The sequence below is a fragment of the Triticum aestivum genome, chromosome 4A (genome assembly GCF_018294505.1).
Source record: "Triticum aestivum cultivar Chinese Spring chromosome 4A, IWGSC CS RefSeq v2.1, whole genome shotgun sequence".
Lineage (NCBI taxonomy): Eukaryota > Viridiplantae > Streptophyta > Magnoliopsida > Poales > Poaceae > Triticum > Triticum aestivum.
In genome coordinates, this window is record NC_057803.1 from 710984668 (window position 1) to 711004733 (window position 20066).

Here is a 20066-nt window from a genome sequence, read left to right on the forward strand (position 1 = left end):
AGTTTATGATCAAATCTATGTTTTTATCCATGAAAGTTATTTGAGTCTTCTTTGATCTCTTATATGCGTGATTGATTATAGCCTCGTATTTATTCTCCGATATTTGGGTTTTGTTTGGCCAACTTGATCTATTTATCTTGCAATGGGAAGAGGTGCTTTGTGATGGGTTCAATCTTACGGTGCTCGATCCCAGTGGTAGAAAGGGAAACGACACATATGTATCGTTGCTATTAAGGATAACAAGATGGGGTCTATTTCTACACAAATAGATCTTGTCTACATCATATCATCGTTCTTATTGCATTACTCTGTTTCTCCATGAACTTAATACAATAGATGCATGCTGGATAGCGGTCGATGTGTGGAGTAATAGTAGTAGATGCAGGCAAGAGTCGGTCTTCTAATCTTGGACGTGATGCCTATATAATGATCATTGCCTGGATATCATCATGATTTTTTGAAGTTATATCAATTGCCCAATAGTAATTGTTTTCCCACCGTTTGCTATTTTTATCGAGAGAAGCCACTAGTGAAACCTACGGCCCCCGGGTCTCTTTTCATCATATTTGCCTTTGCTATCTATTTTTCCTTTGCATTTATTTTCAGATATATTAAACCAAAATACAAAAATACCTTGCTGCAATTTATTTGTTCCGCGATCTATTTATCCTATCTACCACTTTTACCTCACGTTATTTGCCTATCTTGAGGCGCCGTGTCCGAAAGGGATTGACAACCTCTTTAACATGTCGGGTTGCGAGTATTTGTTATTTGTGTGCAGGTGCTGTTTACATGGTGTGAGGAGGTTCTCCTACTGGTTCGATAACCTTGGTCTCATCACTGAGGGAAATACCTACCGTCGCTATACTGCATCATCCCTTCCTCTTTGGGGAAATACCGACGTAGTTCTAGCAGACATCAGGGGCATGTCACTTTCTTCATTCATGTGGTTGACATCACTAAAACTCCAGGTGGTTAAACCAAATCACACAGAATAAGGGAGTACCTTGCTCTGATACCAATTGAAAGTGCGTTATATCGACTAGAGGGGGGTGAATAGGCGATTTTTACAAATTTGTCACAGATGAAATTCAACTTGAGGAATTTCCAAACTCACGAACTACTTGTAGCGGAATAAGTAATCAGGTGCGTGCAAAACAGAGCAGTAGCATAGTCATCATGATGAAATGAAACATACACAGAGCACAAATAGCGTGTAAACAGGATAAGCAGGCTGAAGACAAAGTGATAGAAGAATTAGGATTGAGGAAATTGAGAAATTCTTCAATCAAAGTCTTCAAACAATAACGATCAAGTTCATCAACACATGAATGACGAAATGAAAGGGTTGAGGAAATAGAACCAGTAGCTTGGTGAAGACGATGATTTGGTACCAGTTCCAACTGTTGTGACAGTCGTACGTCTGGTTGGAGCGGCTAGGTATTTAAACCTGAGGACACACAGTCCTCACTGTATTCTCCTTGAGATAAGATCACACAGACCTTGCCCAATCACTCCTGGTAAGTCTTCAGGTGACTTCCAAACCTTCACAGACTCGGTCACTCGGTGATCCACAATTTCCTCTTAGATGTTCTAGACCATGACGCCTAATCGTCTAGAGGATGCACAGTCCCCAAAGGTAACAAGCCTCGGTTCCACACAGGAACAATCTCTCCAGTGATGCTCAATCACTTTGGGTTTCTAGGTGTTTGGGTTTGGGTTTTCCTCACTGATGATTTTCGCTCAAAGTCCTCGGAGGATGGGATGCTCTCAATGACAAGTGTCAGTTTTTCTCGGAGCAGCCAACCAACTAGTGGTTGTAGGGGGCTGCTATTTATAGCCTAGGGAGCAGCCCGACATGATAATACATAAATGCCCTTCAATGATATGACCGTTAGGTGGGTAGATATTTTGGGATAGCTGGCGCGTAGCACAACAACGGTCGGAAATTTGAGTATCAAATTCCACAGGGCTATCATGTTCCTCACTTGTAGGCAATCCGCACTAGCGAATTCCTCACTCCTCTGTCAGAACAAATTCCTCAGAGACCAAAAGACCTTCGTCTCTGTCACTGAAGAAATTGACTGAACCGTCTGAGATTTACAATGGCTTCACTCGAAAGGATTGGGTAGGTGTAGGATTTTGAGATGAGCATCACTTGGGAACTTTTCCTTAGTTTTACCTCGACCCCCTTTAACAGTAAGGTGTTTCCTATGACTCAAGGAAGATAAAATGAAACTACGAAAACAAAAGTCTTCACGCTTCATATTCCTCGCATGAATATCAAGTCTTCAAGGTCACACCAATTTCCTCACTTTCAAAGTCTTCAAGAAAACCAAAGTCTTCAACTGAAGACATTCATTTTTAGGGGTCGACTTTCATCGTAAATATCAAACTCCTCATAGACCTATAGACCTGTGTACACTCACAAACACATTAGGGGCACTAGATGCACTTACAGATCCCATGGTATAGTAAGCATTGTCCATTACACTTTTGTGTACTAACACATGATCTTTGTGAGGTTTCTATGTGCGGTTAGGTATGTTTTCATGGGCTTACATCGAAAGGAAGATCACATATAACCCATGGAGGATGACATCAAGTGATAATTGTCATCAAGGTTGCGTTGTGCAAGTTCAAGTGGAGCATCATGAAGAGATCACATGCTTGAAGCTTACCGTCCATTCTGATGATAATGGACATGTGAATATGTGCCTAAGAGAGGCTCGCCCATAGTGGAGTACAAGGGAGCAATTTACTAGTCTTCATTGAGCCACCACTATCAAGAATGGTGGTCCAACTTGAGAAAGTCAAGATCATCATCATCTAGCTCAAATGGACTATGCGCAAGGCAAAGGTATAACCTTGATAGGTTTTATATCATACCAGTCTCGTGATGTTAGTTGACAGACCGGGTTATAGGATCGATAGTCGTACTATCAAGAGGGGCTCTCGAGTGAGTAGCTTATTCGAATTCGCATTGTTCGTAGAGATCTCAAACATTTACATCTTTGGCATCATCTTCTTGGTTCTTGTTTGGTTTTTTTCTTTACTAGCACATATGCCCATGCGTTGCAACGGGAAAAACCAAATGCTCGCATGTTCCAGGCAACCAATCGGTGTTACCACTCTCTTCGCCATCGTGGTCATGTTGTCCATCTATTCATGACGAACACGATCAATCTCAGGTAATGAGCTTGATCGTCACGCTCTAGCACACACCTTTAGCAATCCCATCATGTGCCTCGCAACAGAAAAAATTATCCCTACACCCTCCTACCAGAACAGAACACATCTAAATTGATGCCTACAAAATTGTTATAGTACAAAGCAAGCCAAATTTGCCATGCCTCTATGCTAGCAATTTTTTAGTTAAATTGAAAAATAATATAAATTTATTTTTAAGCTACCAAAACTTATATTAGCTGTTACCACTGAGACAGAAAGTCTGGAATTGAGACACGTATTATTCAGTACACCAAAATATTCAAAGTAGTGGTGGAAAGAAGAAAAACAATAAAAGTAGTCTTTAGAAAAGAACTACGTGGTTCACATGGTGGCTCTATATTTTTATGCATGTAATGCAGTATAAATTTTTATCACATTTGTAGTGAGAGGCTAAAAATTCATGGTAGAGTCAACCTCTGAGTATTTAACTTTATGTTATTTGTTTAATCCTAGTGTAACAGACGGACACAAACCATGTGTTTTGAGCTAATAAAAAGAGCAGCTTGAAGATGCTCACACGGATGTTCTCATGTCCAAAAGTGAATTGCAGACCACCAATCTTTTTCAACAATCCACCTATCTTCTGCTTTGATGGCTGGTTGTAACAATATTGAAACAAAACTGATGATTCACTGAGCAGTAGTGGCGCAAAAAAAAAAGAAATATTTGAAAAATATAGGGTTTTGCTCACCGTTCGCACAGTATGTTGGCTCCTGCTAATGCCATGTCCTTCATCGATTACATCAGACAGATTGGTAGTCAAGATCAATTTATCAGATTCCATCAGGTGGATGGATGCCAAGGGGAAAATAAATTATCAAGGAGAAATACTAATGGAAAGTATTCTCTGTAGAAAAGTGTCAGTAATAAAAATTGAATTTATGTGTGGGTCTGCATCTGTTAAATAGAATTGAACAACAACAAAACTGAACTATTTATGTTGTGTCTTCCTAAGCATTCACATGCATGGCTGAAAATGCAGTGATACATATTTGATTCAGAAAACGTATGCTCATAGTATAGAAAGTAGACATACTTCCTATATTCCAAGGAGACCAGGCAGGAAGTAATGTGGATAACTTATCTTGTCTGGCAATAAATATGGTGCCAAGCCTTCAGCCCAATCATCTCATCCTCGTCCAATGTAGTGGTAGAATTGTATGATAACACAGAGACACATCTTAATATAATTGTTATCTGCATGCATATATATTGGCGTAAGTGTGGATGGCCAGAAAGAAATCCATATCTGAACATCCATGCTGATGGTCCTGAAGAAATCATATGCAGCTGCAGAACTTGTCATGCAAGTCAGAAAAGGGCAGCTCCTCACCCACACGCACGCATGCATAGGATAGATCAGAATATAAGATGTACTTGTGAGTTTTGAGTGATTGATTCCCCCATGGTGGAGGAGCGAAGAAGCAGGGGATGAGCTTGAGTAGCAGGCGGCCGTTTAGACTTATACAATCCCCTGTTGTTGGCTTCTTGCTAATCTGGATATACACAATGATTGAGCGCCTTCGCTCAGGCTCTTCATCTCCCTCAACGAAGTAGGTAGACATGGAGACAGAGGGGAGCGGTCACTGCACGCCCCTGGAACTGCCGGTCCGTGCCATAGACAGCACCGCTGCCGCAGTCCACGATCCGCGCGGCCTCGTCTCGCGGGTTGCAGAACCTCGTGACACGGCGATCTTGGACCTCTCCCTCTTCGCGTGTCGCCAGTCATGGCCAACTTCGTCGCCCAAATCATGGCGCCTACTTCGGCGGCCGTGCGAGCGCCGGCGTACATCGCGTGTTGTGCCAGGCCAGGTTGCGAGGGGCTGGCTTTTTATATCCATCTTGAGCAGGAGACGTGTTTGGTCAGATCAGGAATCTGCATGTGTTACGGGCCACGTGAGTGAACCGGACGGGATACATATTTAAGTTTTTACAGTCCCAATAACGCAGACCCACGAACGTTTGATGCACGTCGCCTCGTTCCCAATTAGTACCACCTCACGTATATATTTTAAATCCAAACTGAAAACGTAAAATCATGAGAAGAAGCGTATTGTGATGGTCAACCCAAGGAGTCAATCCGTGCTTTATTATTAAGAAAAGATATGATGTTTTGGAGCTTATGGTTATCTTTATGGCAAGCTCAAGTTCGACAAAAATGGATTTCATATGCATCCTCTATTATATTTTCGATGTTGGAGTTTTCGTCGGTTCTTAACTTATGAAGTTTTGCACCCCAATCCCATGGCTGAGGGCAGGAGGAAAGTGTATCTGAAAACGCCAATCTTATCGTCCATGGCTTTTCCTCCCATGGCATCACTGTCACTGGGCATCAGCCACCAGCCAGCGTCCGTGTTAGAGAGGGAGAGAGAGAATTTGCGGAATATGATGGATGTATTACTGAGCCTCGAGGGCGAGTATATATTAAGTACAAGACTTGAAGGGCAAGACACCTCCTAGAGATAAGATGGAAATAACTCTATTTAATCCTGGGCAATCTCTACTACTCCCTTCATTTGAAATACTTGTCATCAAAATGAATAAAAAGAGATATATCTAGACGTATTTTAGTTCTAGATACATCCTTTTTTATTCATTTTGATGACAAATATTTTCGGATGGAGGGAGTACCAAATATATATATCTCTAACATTCCCCCGCGGTCGTAGCGGTAGTGTTGCGAACAACAGGAGCGTCGCGGACGGTCAGACTGGAGATAATAGCAGCCGACGGGCTGACATCCCCCCGCAGTCGTAGCGGTAGTGTTGCGAACAACAGGAGCGTCGTGGACGGTCAGACTAGAGATAATAGCAGCCGACGGGCTGACATCCCCCCGCAGTCGTAGCGGGAGCGTCGCAGACGGTGTCGCGTGGCGGACACGTTGACTATAGAGGAAGCCGGCGAGTTGCTCAAGCGGATGATAACCCTTTGTGCCGATGTCAAGGGAACCGAGAGCGCAGGATGGTGTAGCCGTGGTCGAGGTAGCCGTGCAAAGAACGTCATGGTCGATGTCGAGTCGGGGTAGCCGGTGTCGAGGGAGTCGCCATGGAGCCGCGGGCACGAGGAGGCGCCGAGTTAGTCATGGGCGCAGTGGTGTCGAGGTAGTGGTGCGCCGGAAGGAGGATGGTGTTGACGAGGCGTCGCACCGGGTGTTCCAAACTCGGGGACACGTCATAGACGAAGGCACGCGTCGGTGTTGCCAGCACCGGGCATGCGAAAACGATCGAAGACAAAGTTGACGAAGCACAACACCAGGCTTGCCAGGCCCGGGGACACGTCGTGGACGAATGCACGCATCAGTGTTGCCAGCACTGGGCATGCCTAGAGAGGGACCTGGACAAGCTGTTCGCCATGTCAAGGAAGTCAGAGAGGCCAACAGAGAAGGACTCGACGACGGTTGCTGCGCCAATCGGCGCGGAGCCAATGTCACCAATGGTGGTCGGAGTAGACGAAGTGGTCGGGGTAGATGACGGCGACGCTGACGATGGGCTGGTGCTGGACGGAGACTAAGGGGGTGGACTGGCGGCGGCGGCCACGGAGGTAGCGGCGGCGGTGACTGAAGAAGTGCGGCGGCGACGGCTTGATGGCGGCGGCGGCGGCTAAGTTGGTAGCGCGGCAGCGGTGCTCGAAGTAGGCGAGGAACCCGACAGCGTGACGAAGACAGGCGCGGACGGTGGCATTCCTGCGCCGAGGATGAAGGTGCGGCGCATACCACGGGAGGTCGACGCGTGGTGACGACGGAGGGGACTGCGGGCCGCGGCTTTAACGCCCGAAGGAGCAACGCGGCGGCGGCCGGCAGGTCAGGGCGACGGCGTGAAGACCTCGGGGCGGTGGCGTGGACCGCCGGCCGCGGTGCTATAGCCCAAAGGGCCGGCGCAACAACGAAGCACGTGTCGGTGCAACCGCGGGAACAGCGTTGGAGTGGCGGCGGGGACTGTCTATCACGGCACTACAACCCGAAGGGGCGATGCAGGCAGCGGTGACACGCGAGTTGTTGCAGCCGCAAGGAGAACCACGGGACGGCGGTGCTGCGGTCCAACGAGGCGACACAGCGGCAGCCCGATGCTCGGTAGGTGGAGAGGCACGCATCTTCACAGACCTACGATGGCGCGTGCAACAGCTGATCAGACCGATCACACGGCGAGTATGAAGTGGATCGTGGACGGTCAGATGATCAGTCCGATCGATCACAAGATTGAAGATTCGCAGACCGCAGTCCCATATGCCTGAGAAGCAGCACGAGCAGCCCAGCATCCACGCGCGGATACGCGAGCGACCAATGGGCCACGCGGCGTCGGTGGACGAGGCATCGGTCAAATCCGATGTAGAAGCAGGAGAGCCGCCAGAGCTGAGTGCACCGCACCCGCATGCGCCGGTGACGTGCCGTAGCCAGGACGCATGTAGATGCACTTGGCTGAGACGAATCTGCATGACAGCATGAGGCAGTGTATGCAGATGGCTTGATTTGACTTGCACCATGGAGATTGCTTGGCTTGATGATGAAATCTGCATGGACCGGATGCAACACATCCGGATGGAGGCGGGGATCGGTGGAGGCCACGATCAGATCGGAGCGACGTTGCATGACGGACCGGCGGAGAACAACGGGACCCATGCCAGGTCGCACAGTGGAAGTAGAGGTTGGTGTATTCGACCCCATAGTCGGAGTAGAGACACGCGAAGGTCGACGGGCGGTCGGCGACGCAAACCGGTATTAGATCGGAAAACCAAAATAAAGACGCCGATCAAGACGAACGGCGAGAGAGAGAAAAACCGGAGCAAGGGCTCAGGAAAAAGACTCTTTAGGGCAGCCGGTCAACACAACTGGCGGACGAACCCTAGGTACTGGCGGCGCGGAGCGAAAGCGGTGGACGGTGGCTAGGATTTGGACCGGTTAGGCTGATACCATGTTAGAAGGGAAAGAGAAGATTTATGAAATATGATGGATATATTATTGAGCCTCGAGGGCGAGTACATATTGAGTATAAGACTTAAGGGCAAGACACCTCCTAAAGATAAAATGGAAATAACTCTATCTACTCCCGGGCAATCTCTGCCACCAAATATATCTCTAACAGTCCGCTTTCCTCTAGCTCGTGATATCCACTCACCGCATGAGCAAGTAGTAGCACGCCCAAGAAACGCATCCATCGTCCATCCAGACCCACACACGCACGCATTTGAAGAAGAAAAGCTTCCGCGGCCAAAAAGCAGACGGCCAAGTGCACGCACATGATAGAACTAGCACTTGGCGTTCATAGCCCGAACTTAATGGGCGGTCGGCACCTGCGCGCTCATGCATGCCAGCAACGACTGACCCATCACACAGGCATGTGAAGCAGAAAAACAGACCAGGCCATGATGTTTTTGACGATAGTTAATTAGATACTCCTGACTCCTGAGAGCTTCAAAAAAAATTATATACTCCTGAGGACAAGATGTGCGTGGTACCCTAAAAAAAAAGAGAAAATAAAAACGTAAAGAACAACAGAAAGACCGCATTTGCGTGCATGATTGGCCAGCACCCACCTACGTCCGCCGGGCCGTCGACGCCCGGCCAGCGCTGCATCCACGTCGACGACTATTTTCCTGATATGAACCTTCGATAACGACAGATGTATGACTAGTGGCTGGGGCGCCACCTGGTGGCGCCTCTTGAGGCTGTCTTGTGCGCACTTGCATTGTTTGAGTGCCTCGGATCGTGCTATGCGTTCATTTTATGTAGCAGCAGAGCTTTGTCATGCGCAACTCCAACGAAATTTTTATGCTTTGACTATGACATGTAAAGAATCAGGCATGATGAAAAAATAATAGCATCATGAATATCTTGAATATTCAAAGTGTGGCTTACACAAACCATTTTTAAACACAAGATCAGAGTAATAAAAAGAACCCTATTAGCATTTAGTCTTTGTGGTTGTCCATCACTAACATACATGCACGAGCTAGCGAAGGACACAAAGGAAACACCTCAACATGTAAGGTTATATGCAAAATAATAATAAAGATCATTCAATCCCTCCATTGCCTCAACCTGAAATAACAAGGTTGATTTCTCGATTAAGCTTAAGTGTGAGTCTTTGTAGCACAAAATAAGAAGAAAAAATTGCAAAATTATGGAATTAACAAAGGATATACTTCAGTTATAAGACAACACGTAAGTTTTGTGTGATCTAACTTGAGGACAACGATTACGTGTCAAAAAAGGTTTCGAGGTTTCGAGCTTTCGAGTTTCGACAACTCACCTTCACCGTTGTTCCTAAAACTGCATCAGTGTAGTCAATCATTGTATCAGAATACAAATTGAGGCCTTCTCTGTGGATGCCTTGTTCTGCTTCAACATGAACGAATATATACAAGGGATGCCTTGTTCTGCTTCAACATGGACGAATATATACAAGTCACCACTTACACCCTGCATGCTAAGATAGAAATGGGTAACAACTAACAATAACAATAATATCTTCTCCTAGTAAGTGGATCCTAATAAACTAAACTGAAATGCGAGTAATGTTTCATCCAGACTGTATTACTCTACTTCAAGCATACAAATTGATAAGCACCTTGTCAATTGACAGATATCTCAGTACGACAACCTAGGTATAGCTCTGATGAAGTTACTTGTTTAAACTAAACATGCGGAAAACTACATAAGGGGTTCATGAATTTACATAACTTTGTATTTATTGCCCAGTGCTTGCCTTTGCTTATCAACACTAACTCCTCCGATAAGTCGAATGGCTGAACCATCCTCAATACCTCCCGGTATATATGTCTACTTATTTATACTTCGTTCAACTTGGACTTTGCCTGAACAAGAACAACTTGTGTATTTTCAGCAATTATCTTCCCACTACCATCACAATTTAATCAAGAAGATATCTGCAGAATGTAACATCAAGATGTAGTAATTAAAGTGTCATAAATCAAAAGATACTAATTAAAGTGTCATAAATCAAAAGATACTAACTAAAGTGTAGCATTATGAACTTCATGGAAGAGAGGACTTTGTTTCCTAACAAACCTTCCTGGAAGAATTTTAGCAAAATAGAAATCATACCATTTTAGTTTATTTAGAGGTTACAGTTGCTATACATTGAAATCGAGATTATTCCAATTTAAAAAATTAGAATATAAATTCTAAGAAGTGAGCATACAGTGTTACTATTATAGTTAGGTGTTGATTTGAGCAGAATAATCGGCAAAGTATAACTAATCGAGACAAGTTTGGTTAAAATTGAACTTTAGAAGTATAAATAGGACATACTCGATATCTGCCAAATCATCAATCAACCTTGCTCGTACACTGGATGTCATTTTTATTTTGAACACAAACCTGCAAAAAACAAAAGAGTTGAGAATGATTCATTTAGTAACCAAGATGCTACCCGCTCAATATTAATAATAGAAGAGCCCTCAATTATCAGATTTCGATGAAGGGAAATCAATTAGTTTTTGAGATACATGGGAAAAGCTGATGTCAATAGCTAATGTTTGTCCTAAAATAAAGTAGTTCACACTTCACACTATCAAAAGCAAAAAAAAGGCATGAAGGAACATTTACCACTTTCACACCTATGAAGTCTAGGTTCTGTACAGAAAACAAGTTGTAGAGTTTCAAAAGGACCAAGCGCACCACCAAGTAGTAATGTTGTAACAACCGATGGAATATTTTCCCACTTATGCTCAATATAGATCTCACTCAAGTTCATAATGCCACTTTTCACTGTAAAAGATGATAAAGAATGACCCATGTAAAAACAGAAGCTAACCTCAGCGTAGTTCATGAGAAGGCGAAGCCAGTTAGTTATGTTAGCATACCAACAAACCCAAACAGAGTGCTTTACATACCAAAGTTCCAAGCAAGATCTAAAGTGTGTAATTCAGTGTTTCCCATTCCTCAAAACAGGAAATGTCAATCTTTCCAAATCACATCCCTCCGTTCCTCCTGATAGGAACATATAGAGATTATCAGTTTATAATTGTCTGGGCAAAGTTTTAATGCTGCTAACTTCCACCAAAATCGAGGATCAGACTAAGATCACTCTCGCGAGTCTAATTTATGAGCAAAGCACTGAAACTCAATACTGAACATTTTACTGAGAAAAAAGGACAAAAGAGAAGCAAACCTACATACTGACAAATTGCTTAATACGAAAAGTTGACCTGAAATTCCTTGATGAGTTCCATACTCCACATATCCACCATTGCAATATGCACTTTTCGTCCACCTACTATCATGTAGCGCCCATTTGATGTGTATTCTAGAGTATCAGTACCAAGTCCTGCATACAAAAGAGCTAGTCAGCCCCCCTCATACAACTCATGGTGAAAACTCACAATTATTAAACTGATAGTCAGCATTCAGTAAGGAGCCGATATAGAGTATGACTAATGAAAGAGCATAAGAGCATATAACAAAGTTCTCTCACTCAATCATTCCAATAAGTGAAACTGTATAGTTGTACAAGACTGACAGTGTCAAGATTATGTTATGGTTATAAATGTTCTATAGACTAACTTTCAACTTCCTTTCACGTAATCACTAAGGTTATTTGTAATGACCACACGATAAGTCCATAAAGACATACAAAAAAAGAATGAAGAAATAAGATATGTGTCAATGGTGTTCTCTTTCAAAATCTGAGCTGGACATCGTGTGCTATTCTGGTGCTGAATAATGTAGCTAGGGTGGTAGCTTCATAGACTAACAGGTATGTCCATATCAAATAGTTTTATTGAACTTGAAATGTCCACCAACAGCACAATCTGCGGTTGCTGAATTATGTATGTCTTCTTGAAACCATAAGCCTCTAAATAGCCCACCTCAATAGGCAACAGCCACTTCAAATTGAGTAAAAAGTCAGCCTAGTTCAAATTATCAAATGTTTGCGGAGCTCAGTTCCGCCGGATAGTTGTTGGGCATGAAAATCAAGAAGCATAAGGTGGTCAAATAAGAAAATCAGATAGAGATAAGAATTTTGTTGGGTGGAGTGTTTTACCAAGTTCCAATGAGCACCGTGGAGTTATGCATGACATAAAAAAATGATAACCCTATCCATGCCATGACTGTGAAGCCGTATGGTAAAAGAATCCAAAAGGAGTATATGTAAACTCAGTACCTTTACTCCTTGTGACGGCATAAAAAAATCTTTGTTTTCCTCGATATTAATCAGTTTTAAGATGCCCTTGGGTGTCTAATATAAAAAAAACTACTGAACGTTCATTCGCTGGCTAGCTATCATTGTGCACAATATTGGATAGATTCAGGTCTCCTGCCACACATCAATCTTTTGAGGTGGAAGCACAGAGCTACTCCTTTCGTAACAAAACGTAAGACATTTTTTATGCCCAACACAAAACAAAAAACATCTTACAATTTAGTAAGGATGGAGTAGTTTATACAAACATGCTCGTTTAGCTGAGGCATAAATTTTGGAGAATCTCGGAATAATAACCATATATCTTAAGAATTAAGTACTGATGCAGTGTCACCTGAACCTGATCATGCCTAAATGCAGCACTACATATATCTAGCCAATAAATATTAGTAATAAATTAATCTTATTGTATAATTTATCAAGTGTCATAGAGCCAAGTTGAAATGTTCCATCTCTTCCTTTTCCTCAATTAATTAGTGGGTAAAGGGTCGATATATACATACGTTTGAAATGAAAGCCACTACGGACTTGGTGTTCAGCAAATTATCCATAGTCCATTTGTCATCTGCCATGAACGCATGCATGGTCAAAATCTCACATTCTCACCTGGCCAGAAAGCGAGATCCAAGTCCTGCGTACACGTATGCACGAACAGATAATTACACTTGGAAGTTTTTGAGGAGGTCATTCCGAGGATGGTATGAATATGTGCACATGGAAATGGATTGGCACTGACGACATAAACTGTCTATCAAAATATTATCATATTTTTCGGTGGCAGCATATTATCATCTTAAGGAAAAAATATCATTTATTGACGCGACCCCAGCCTTTTGCTTCAATTGAAAGATAAAGGAAAACTGCTCAAACTGTTCATGAGAAAAAGAAATATATTGCCAGAAAACAGGTTTAAGTACTCAAACCACTCCATCAAATCAGAAAAGCCCCCAAGCTTTTCGAGGATAAAGCGAGGTTAGCTGCTAATCAAAAGGGATGTATATGCTAATTAAGCTTGGTTCTAAACAGAGGACAGACCAGTCAGAGCAGTGCATACGTACAGGTGAGCTGAGGCATTCAATTGCTTGTGGTGCCCGGAAATTGCTTGTGACTTATATGGTCCATGACCAAGAGAAAAACATATTCGTATATACACAAAGAAAAGCACATATCAAGTTATGTCAGAGACACACCAAGTAGCTGCAGTTCTAACTAAAAGTTCACTCAAGCAGCTAGCTGGTATTGATAGATATGTTTGCATCCACTGCCCCATCAATCACAAAAAGGAATCTGACTAAGCTAGCTAATTAGACAGGAACTTACACACCTAAAATGACAAGTCGAAACTGCTCCAGGGACATACACCGGAGAATCAACATGGATGTTTAGCTAGCACCAATATTAGCAATGCATTAATTTAGCTTAATCAGAGCACCATCCATATTATCCCAAAATTCCAAACAACTACATTTTTTAAGAAGACAAAAGGCCTCATCCCTGGCTAATAATACTGCCATAGCATTCCAACTGGATATGTGTGACTGTAAACTGTTCAATTGTTCAAGAGATCAAACAAATCAACAACAACACCTCTGTAATGACAACAGTATAAACTTGCAATTTAACATGAGACTACAGCTGACACATACACGTGGTCGACATAGTATGTGCAAAGAACCTAGTTGGTGGTCATGTTGATAAAATTCAGAGAATGAGGAAGGAGGAGCTTGCCCTGGTATACAAAGACTTCCATCGCCCACACTACCCTGCTCTTCCTTTCATATGGAGGATCACTGTAAAAGCAACTAAGAATAAAAATCATAAAAAAGGATATTGTTTCAACGATTACCCAGATGCAATATGCAAATGGATGCTTTCATGGCCAATAGAAGTGAGGATCTTACCTCCAAATAAAGGGGACTCATCCTCGGCCTACCCTCTCACGCCAGTGAAAAACATGCCCCAGGGAAGCTCCAGTTTCAACAATTAAACCATCAGCTACAAAAACCAAACAATCCCTGCTCAATTTTGAAGCTAGTTTAGCCAACACATGGGTCCGCTATCTGCAGCGCATCTAAGACCGGGCAAAAAAACTGGCGTTGGGATTTCACGGAAACCAAGGAGGATGGGGATCGAAGAGACGAACCGTGGAACTTGCGGATGGGGCTCGTTATTGCCGGACTTCCAGAAGCTATGGAAGTCGAGGAGTCGACCACTGCCGCCAACGCGGGCAGTGCCGCCGGTCATCACCACGCGGTGCAGACGAGGCGCGGTGGAGACGAGCAACATGAGAAGGCGGTGGTTGTTCTCCCCGTCCCTCTCGGTTCGATCTGAACGGCGGGAGCGCCGCATCTCCCAGGCTTTCGCGTCGGTGCGCTTGTATCCCTGTCGCCGCCAGTAGTTTGATCCAATGCAAGGACTATTGACGAAGTCCCTGATGCCAAGACACAACGAGACATGAAGGACTCCAGTAGTAGTAAAACAGAGTCATCTTTATTTCTTAGCTGGCTTGTTTGTCCGAAGTGCGATGGCAATTCTCATGTAATAGTAATCAACTTGGTCAGACATAATGAGGGGGCATTTGGCTCAAGGTACCAATTTTCATTAATACATATACTTTGGAATACACCAAAATTCAGCAGCCGATCTCTGACATAAGGCATCATGCCGTCAACACCATCAAATGAATAAACACCAGGATATAAACACGCAGATGAATCAGTCTGACGGAAAAGGAGACGGTAGTAAGTCATGGACCAGGTTCGATTACTACCTCGCGGCAGGAGAGCTCGGCCTTCCAGGCGGCCTCCCTCTCGTGGAACTCGCGCTCGCTCTCCTGATGTAGCTCGGCATCTCCCGCTCCTTCATGGGGCGGTCCTGGATGTCGCGTCCACAGCGCCTCCTGCAGCTCGTTCATGAACCTGTCCACCAACGCCTTGATCCGCACCCGTGTGCTCCCGAGATCTAAATCAAGAAGATAGGGGGAGATGAGGCTGGACGAGGTAGTGCTCGCGGCCGGAGATGAAGATGGCATGAGCGCGGGTGAGGGCGGCGACGGCCACCGCGGGCGACGACGGAGTAAAGAGTCGGAGAGGCGGCGCGGGGGAGAGAGAGGGGTTGCGTGAGTGGGCAGCTCACCGGCGGAGGAGGCGAGGATCTGCTGGTCCCGGCTCCGGTGGTGAGGCGCTCGGGGAAGATGCCGCCGAGAGAGGAGGAGAAGAGAGGTTGCGTGTGGGCGTGGGAGAGACGGGAGATGGAGTGTTGGGCTGGGCTGCGTGCGTACAGAGAGGCCTTTTCATTTTCTTTTTTTTTCCATCGTTTTCTCATCGCTATGTTTTACAGTGCCATCGCTACTTTTTATTGAAAAAAACAAAGACGGTGCACAGTAAAGCCTAGCCGACGTGGACAACGCGAGTGTTCGCCCCTCTAGCGACTCTTATTGTGTTTAATTGTTGGGCACCCGCCGCCGACTACCAGTTCGTCGCCTCCGACCGAATTGCTACGACAGTGGTCAGATTTTCTGGCCGTCTCCTATCGATATGTCAGCATCTCGCAAGTCGTCGAGTGTGTAATTTCCCTGCTGCCCACACCAACCACGTCTACTACTACTCCCAATACGCAACAAACTATATCTAGTCACTCAAATCATTATGCGGCCAGCAGCGTCGTCACGGTTAATGGCACTTGACCGCGACGCGATCAAACCCATCGCCGGCCCGGCCGACGAATCACCCCGCCGATCGCGACCGTCGGCGCGCCCACATCCACGGCCCCCAGCGCGCAACCTTCGACCGCCTTCTGGCCCGGGACGGACGGGCGACGCGCATGCACGCACGCACACTCATCTTCCGGCCGCTCGCCGCGGATAATTCTGTTTTGTAAGGCCAACTCCAGCGCACGACCCCAAACGGCAGTTCGTTTTGCCCGGCTTCTATCCATTTGGGTAGGGCAATAGGGTCGTCTCCGGACCTGTCCTAGGATGCGATGGCCGTGCGTCCAACGTGCGGACGCATCCTTTGGCCTCATCCTGTCCGCCTCCATTTTCAAACGCCAACTTTCAAAATACCACGCCCTAGTTCAGGCCAGGAGCCCTAGTTCACGCCGGCAACAGAGCCAGCGGCCTACACGGCCTTGCTGGCAACACAGCCAGCGGCCGGCAACAGAGCCAGCCTACAAAATGAATAGTTTTGTCGCCGGCAACACAGCCAACCTACAAAATGAATGTGTTTCTCGCCGGCACACAGTCAGCATGCCAGCCTCCAAAAAAGAACGGCCACGGCCAATCAGACGACCTAGTTCAGGCCGTCGGCGTCGAACATCTCCTTCTGCCTGGCCTCGAACCAGCTCCTCGTCTTCTCGCTCATCTTTGTCAAGTCCATGCTCATGATCGCAAGGGCCACCTTCTTTGCTTTGGTTGCGGCATCGGTGGCCTCGATGTCGAGCTGCCTCTGCCTGGCCATGACATTGGCGGCCTCGATGTCGAGCTGCCTTTGCCGGGACGCCTCCTCCATGTCGATCTTCCTTTTCTTGGCCACCTCCTCCATCTCAAGCTTCTTCCTTTGAAGCTCTAAGTATTGCTTCATTTGCTCGTCATTGCTTTGTCATTTTTTCTCATCCCTCACATCCTTTTGAGACATCATGTCGTGCAAAGTATCATGCAAGGCCATGGATGACGCATCACGTATGTCGTCCACCTTGGAGTTGGTCTTCCCCCTCGGCCTCTTTAACGCCTCACCATCGCCACCTCCGGCCAACGCGGCCATCTTTTTGCCTCTCTTCCTTTGAAGTTCACGGTATTGATCCTTGAACTTATGGCAATTGTTGATGATCGTCCAACAATGCGTAAGAGTGAATGGCTTGTCATTGTGCCGGGCCTTGAATGCTTCCAAAGATTGAAATGCTTACATCACATGATCAACAACAATTGAACATGCAAACATATACAAGGCCGAAGTCTCATGGCCATAGCAACGAAAGAACTAGGGTGAGGAGAGCATACCATGTCCCCAATGCTGAGACCACTCACAGGTCATGCTTCAATGCTCTCAAGTGCGGCACAATACTTGTTGCACTCTTGTTGGATGAACAACCACCTCTTTTGAATTGAGGTGATGCCACGGTCGCTCGTAATTTTGTAGGGCTCAAACATCTTTCTTTCATGGAATATTTTGTGGACTCTCGTCCAAAAAACAAGGCCCTTTTGTTGCGCGCCGGTCCTCGGATCTTGGCTAATCTCCATCCAACATTGGCAAATCAACTTGTCCTCGACTTGTGAATATGAACCCGTGTGAATGCTCTTCTTCCTCTTTTGTGCTTCTGCTCTTTGGGTGAGCTCTCGATGAACAATGGCTCGCCCCCAATATCAATATCAATGTCGCCTTCTTCATCACCATCACCTTCGCAATAGATGTCATCATCTTCATGCCACGACTCACCATGGTCGTAGTCAGCATGGTCGTGGGCCTCTTCATCGGCAACGTACTGGGCGCGGCCATCCTGACTTTGGATCTCATCGGGATCGCAGGCACCTCCATGCCCACCCTCGTAGATCACATTCTCCATGAACTGGTTGTAGAAGGGGCCGTCGACCGTTAGCGTTGGTGTTGGCATTTCGTCGAACAGGACGCGGGGCGACGGCATGGTGCCCGTAAACGGTGGTCGTGCTTGCTTTCTTTGCATCTCGACGGACGGACTGCCGCCACTACTGGCCCCCAACGTGACGTTGAGGTCGATGACGGCCGAGGGGGCGCGGGGTGGACGGCGCGATCACGCCAACGTCCGGCGACCCCAAAAAACGGGTCTGGCCATCGTGCCTTAGCGGGGGAAAGTCGGGCGACATAGGCATGGTCCGCGACATCAGCGACGGGCAGTGGTGAGGTCTGGCGACCAATAAGCCTGTGCTCACGCCGATGGCCGCACCAGAGAAACCCGTCGGACGGCACAGCCCAAGCATGAGGAGGGCGTGTGCTTTGTTGACGATGACCTCCTTCTCGTCGATCTCGGCCTTGCGCCATGCGGCCTCCACCGCATCACGCTTGGCGGCGAACTTGGCCGCGGCGGTCTTGCCCTTGACGGCCGCCCTCTGGTTCCTCCACTTCGCCAATTCCGCGTCCATCTTGGCGAGCTCCTCCGGTGTGCATTTCGACCGCAGCTTCCTTGCACCCCCTGGCCGCCTTCTTCTTCACCTTTACAGGCGGCTCGATGGCCAGGCCGCCGGAATTCGACGGGGCGTCGGCCATGGATGGGAGACGGTGGGGGCGGGATGTGGGATGGTTTGGGGGAAATGGCGCCAAATGGGGTGCGGGGGTTTTGCTTTGTGCCACCGATGGACGGGTCAGGGCAGGATAAGCGAGCGTGTCCCGCCCGTCCGCGCGCTGTTTCAGCCTAAAAACGGCCCAAACTTGGGCCGGGATGGGTCGAAAGCGGACAGAAAACAAACAAATGTCCGTTCGCGCCCACGCGCCGGGCCGTCTGGTTTGTCCATTTTGCCCCAAACGGACGCACCCGGACAGGATGGGGTCGCACGCTGGAGTTGGCCTAAGTGGCCCATGGACAACGTGTCCACTGCATTTCTCTCTTCCTTGCTCGTTTGCGTAAGTTACTTTCCCCTTTTTTTTCAAATGAGAAACTTGGATATCAAGTCTAGGTCGCCCGTTGATTAATGCCATTTTCTTGTGATCTCACAAGAAGCTATATACACGGACTAAGCACATGTTTCGGCTTTTGCATTTTTTTCTTCAGGACATATCAAATCGGACCCTCAAACTGCCCACTACTATCCGAACTGCACGATCGGAATGCTCTTTGCCATCCAATGCAAACATTTATCCGCCCACGGGCTGGTCCGGATGTCCTCTTCCTCGCAAACCGGAAGTGAACTAGGGGAGGGGGGTGGTTTTGTGGGAGTCCGGATCACCACCACGTAAGACACCAACACCTCCGACCCACTCAAAACCCCTTCCGGACCCTGCACCTCTATCTTTTCATCTTTCTCTATGTTTGTTTTCTCTCTTGCCGATGACGCCGCAGCTCCATCCCACCCTTCCCAGAACTCCGTGACTCCGTCCCCTCCACCACTACACCCGGGCTCCACATCGTTTGTCCTGCACCGCCGGTCCACACCTCTCATTCATCCACCACACCGCTGCCATCCGCCCCTACGGTAGTCACCATATGCCCGGCAAGTGTTCGTTGAAATGTCCGTGCTAATTTTTAAAAAACTTTGTCCCTTTGTATTTCAAGCAATGAATTCGGATATAGAGTACATATACCAACACTATGTTGACTTGTTCGACAATGATGACTACATGGATGAGATGGCGATGATGCAGGCTATCCTTGCAGACATGGAGTGTGCGAAAGATCATGTTCTCAATTTCAAGGGGTCGATCAAGGATCATCGAGTGCTCATCCGCAACAGGGCATGCTTGTATCTTAATCCAATATGGACATAGTCCCTTTTGTTTTTCATATTTATTGGATCTAGCAATTTGAATGTACTCTTTCTTCTTGTATAGGCATAACAACCCAACTTCAAATTAACGAAGCCATCAACCAGCAACATGAGAGGTCATTGCAGACAAGAGGTAGAGCCGGCAAGGGGAACCAATATGTAGTGGAGAAGAGGATCGTGCCACCAGAAGAAAAACATTGGCTCTATCATAGTCTCGTCAAGCC

The 20066-nt window shown here is 46.4% G+C and overlaps 1 long non-coding RNA gene across 10 annotated transcripts; it reads right to left on the reverse strand.

Annotated features, from left to right (window-relative positions):
- Positions 1 to 9031: 9031 nt before the first annotated feature.
- LOC123088284 (uncharacterized) lies at positions 9032 to 15664 on the reverse strand. Of its 10 annotated transcripts, none has more exons than XR_006441823.1 (12): positions 15528 to 15664; positions 15163 to 15353; positions 14536 to 14823; positions 14294 to 14387; positions 14039 to 14182; positions 12896 to 13023; positions 11398 to 11516; positions 11083 to 11179; positions 10796 to 10957; positions 10499 to 10567; positions 9477 to 10113; positions 9032 to 9265 (listed from the first exon to the last, which is right to left on the reverse strand). It is a non-coding gene; the product is annotated as an uncharacterized lncRNA (long non-coding RNA). The 10 variants fall into 10 exon arrangements; XR_006441827.1 differs by having other exon boundaries at positions 9477 to 9646; positions 9908 to 10113; positions 12896 to 14182; XR_006441819.1 differs by having other exon boundaries at positions 12896 to 14182.
- Between the last annotated feature and the right edge of the window lie 4402 nt (positions 15665 to 20066).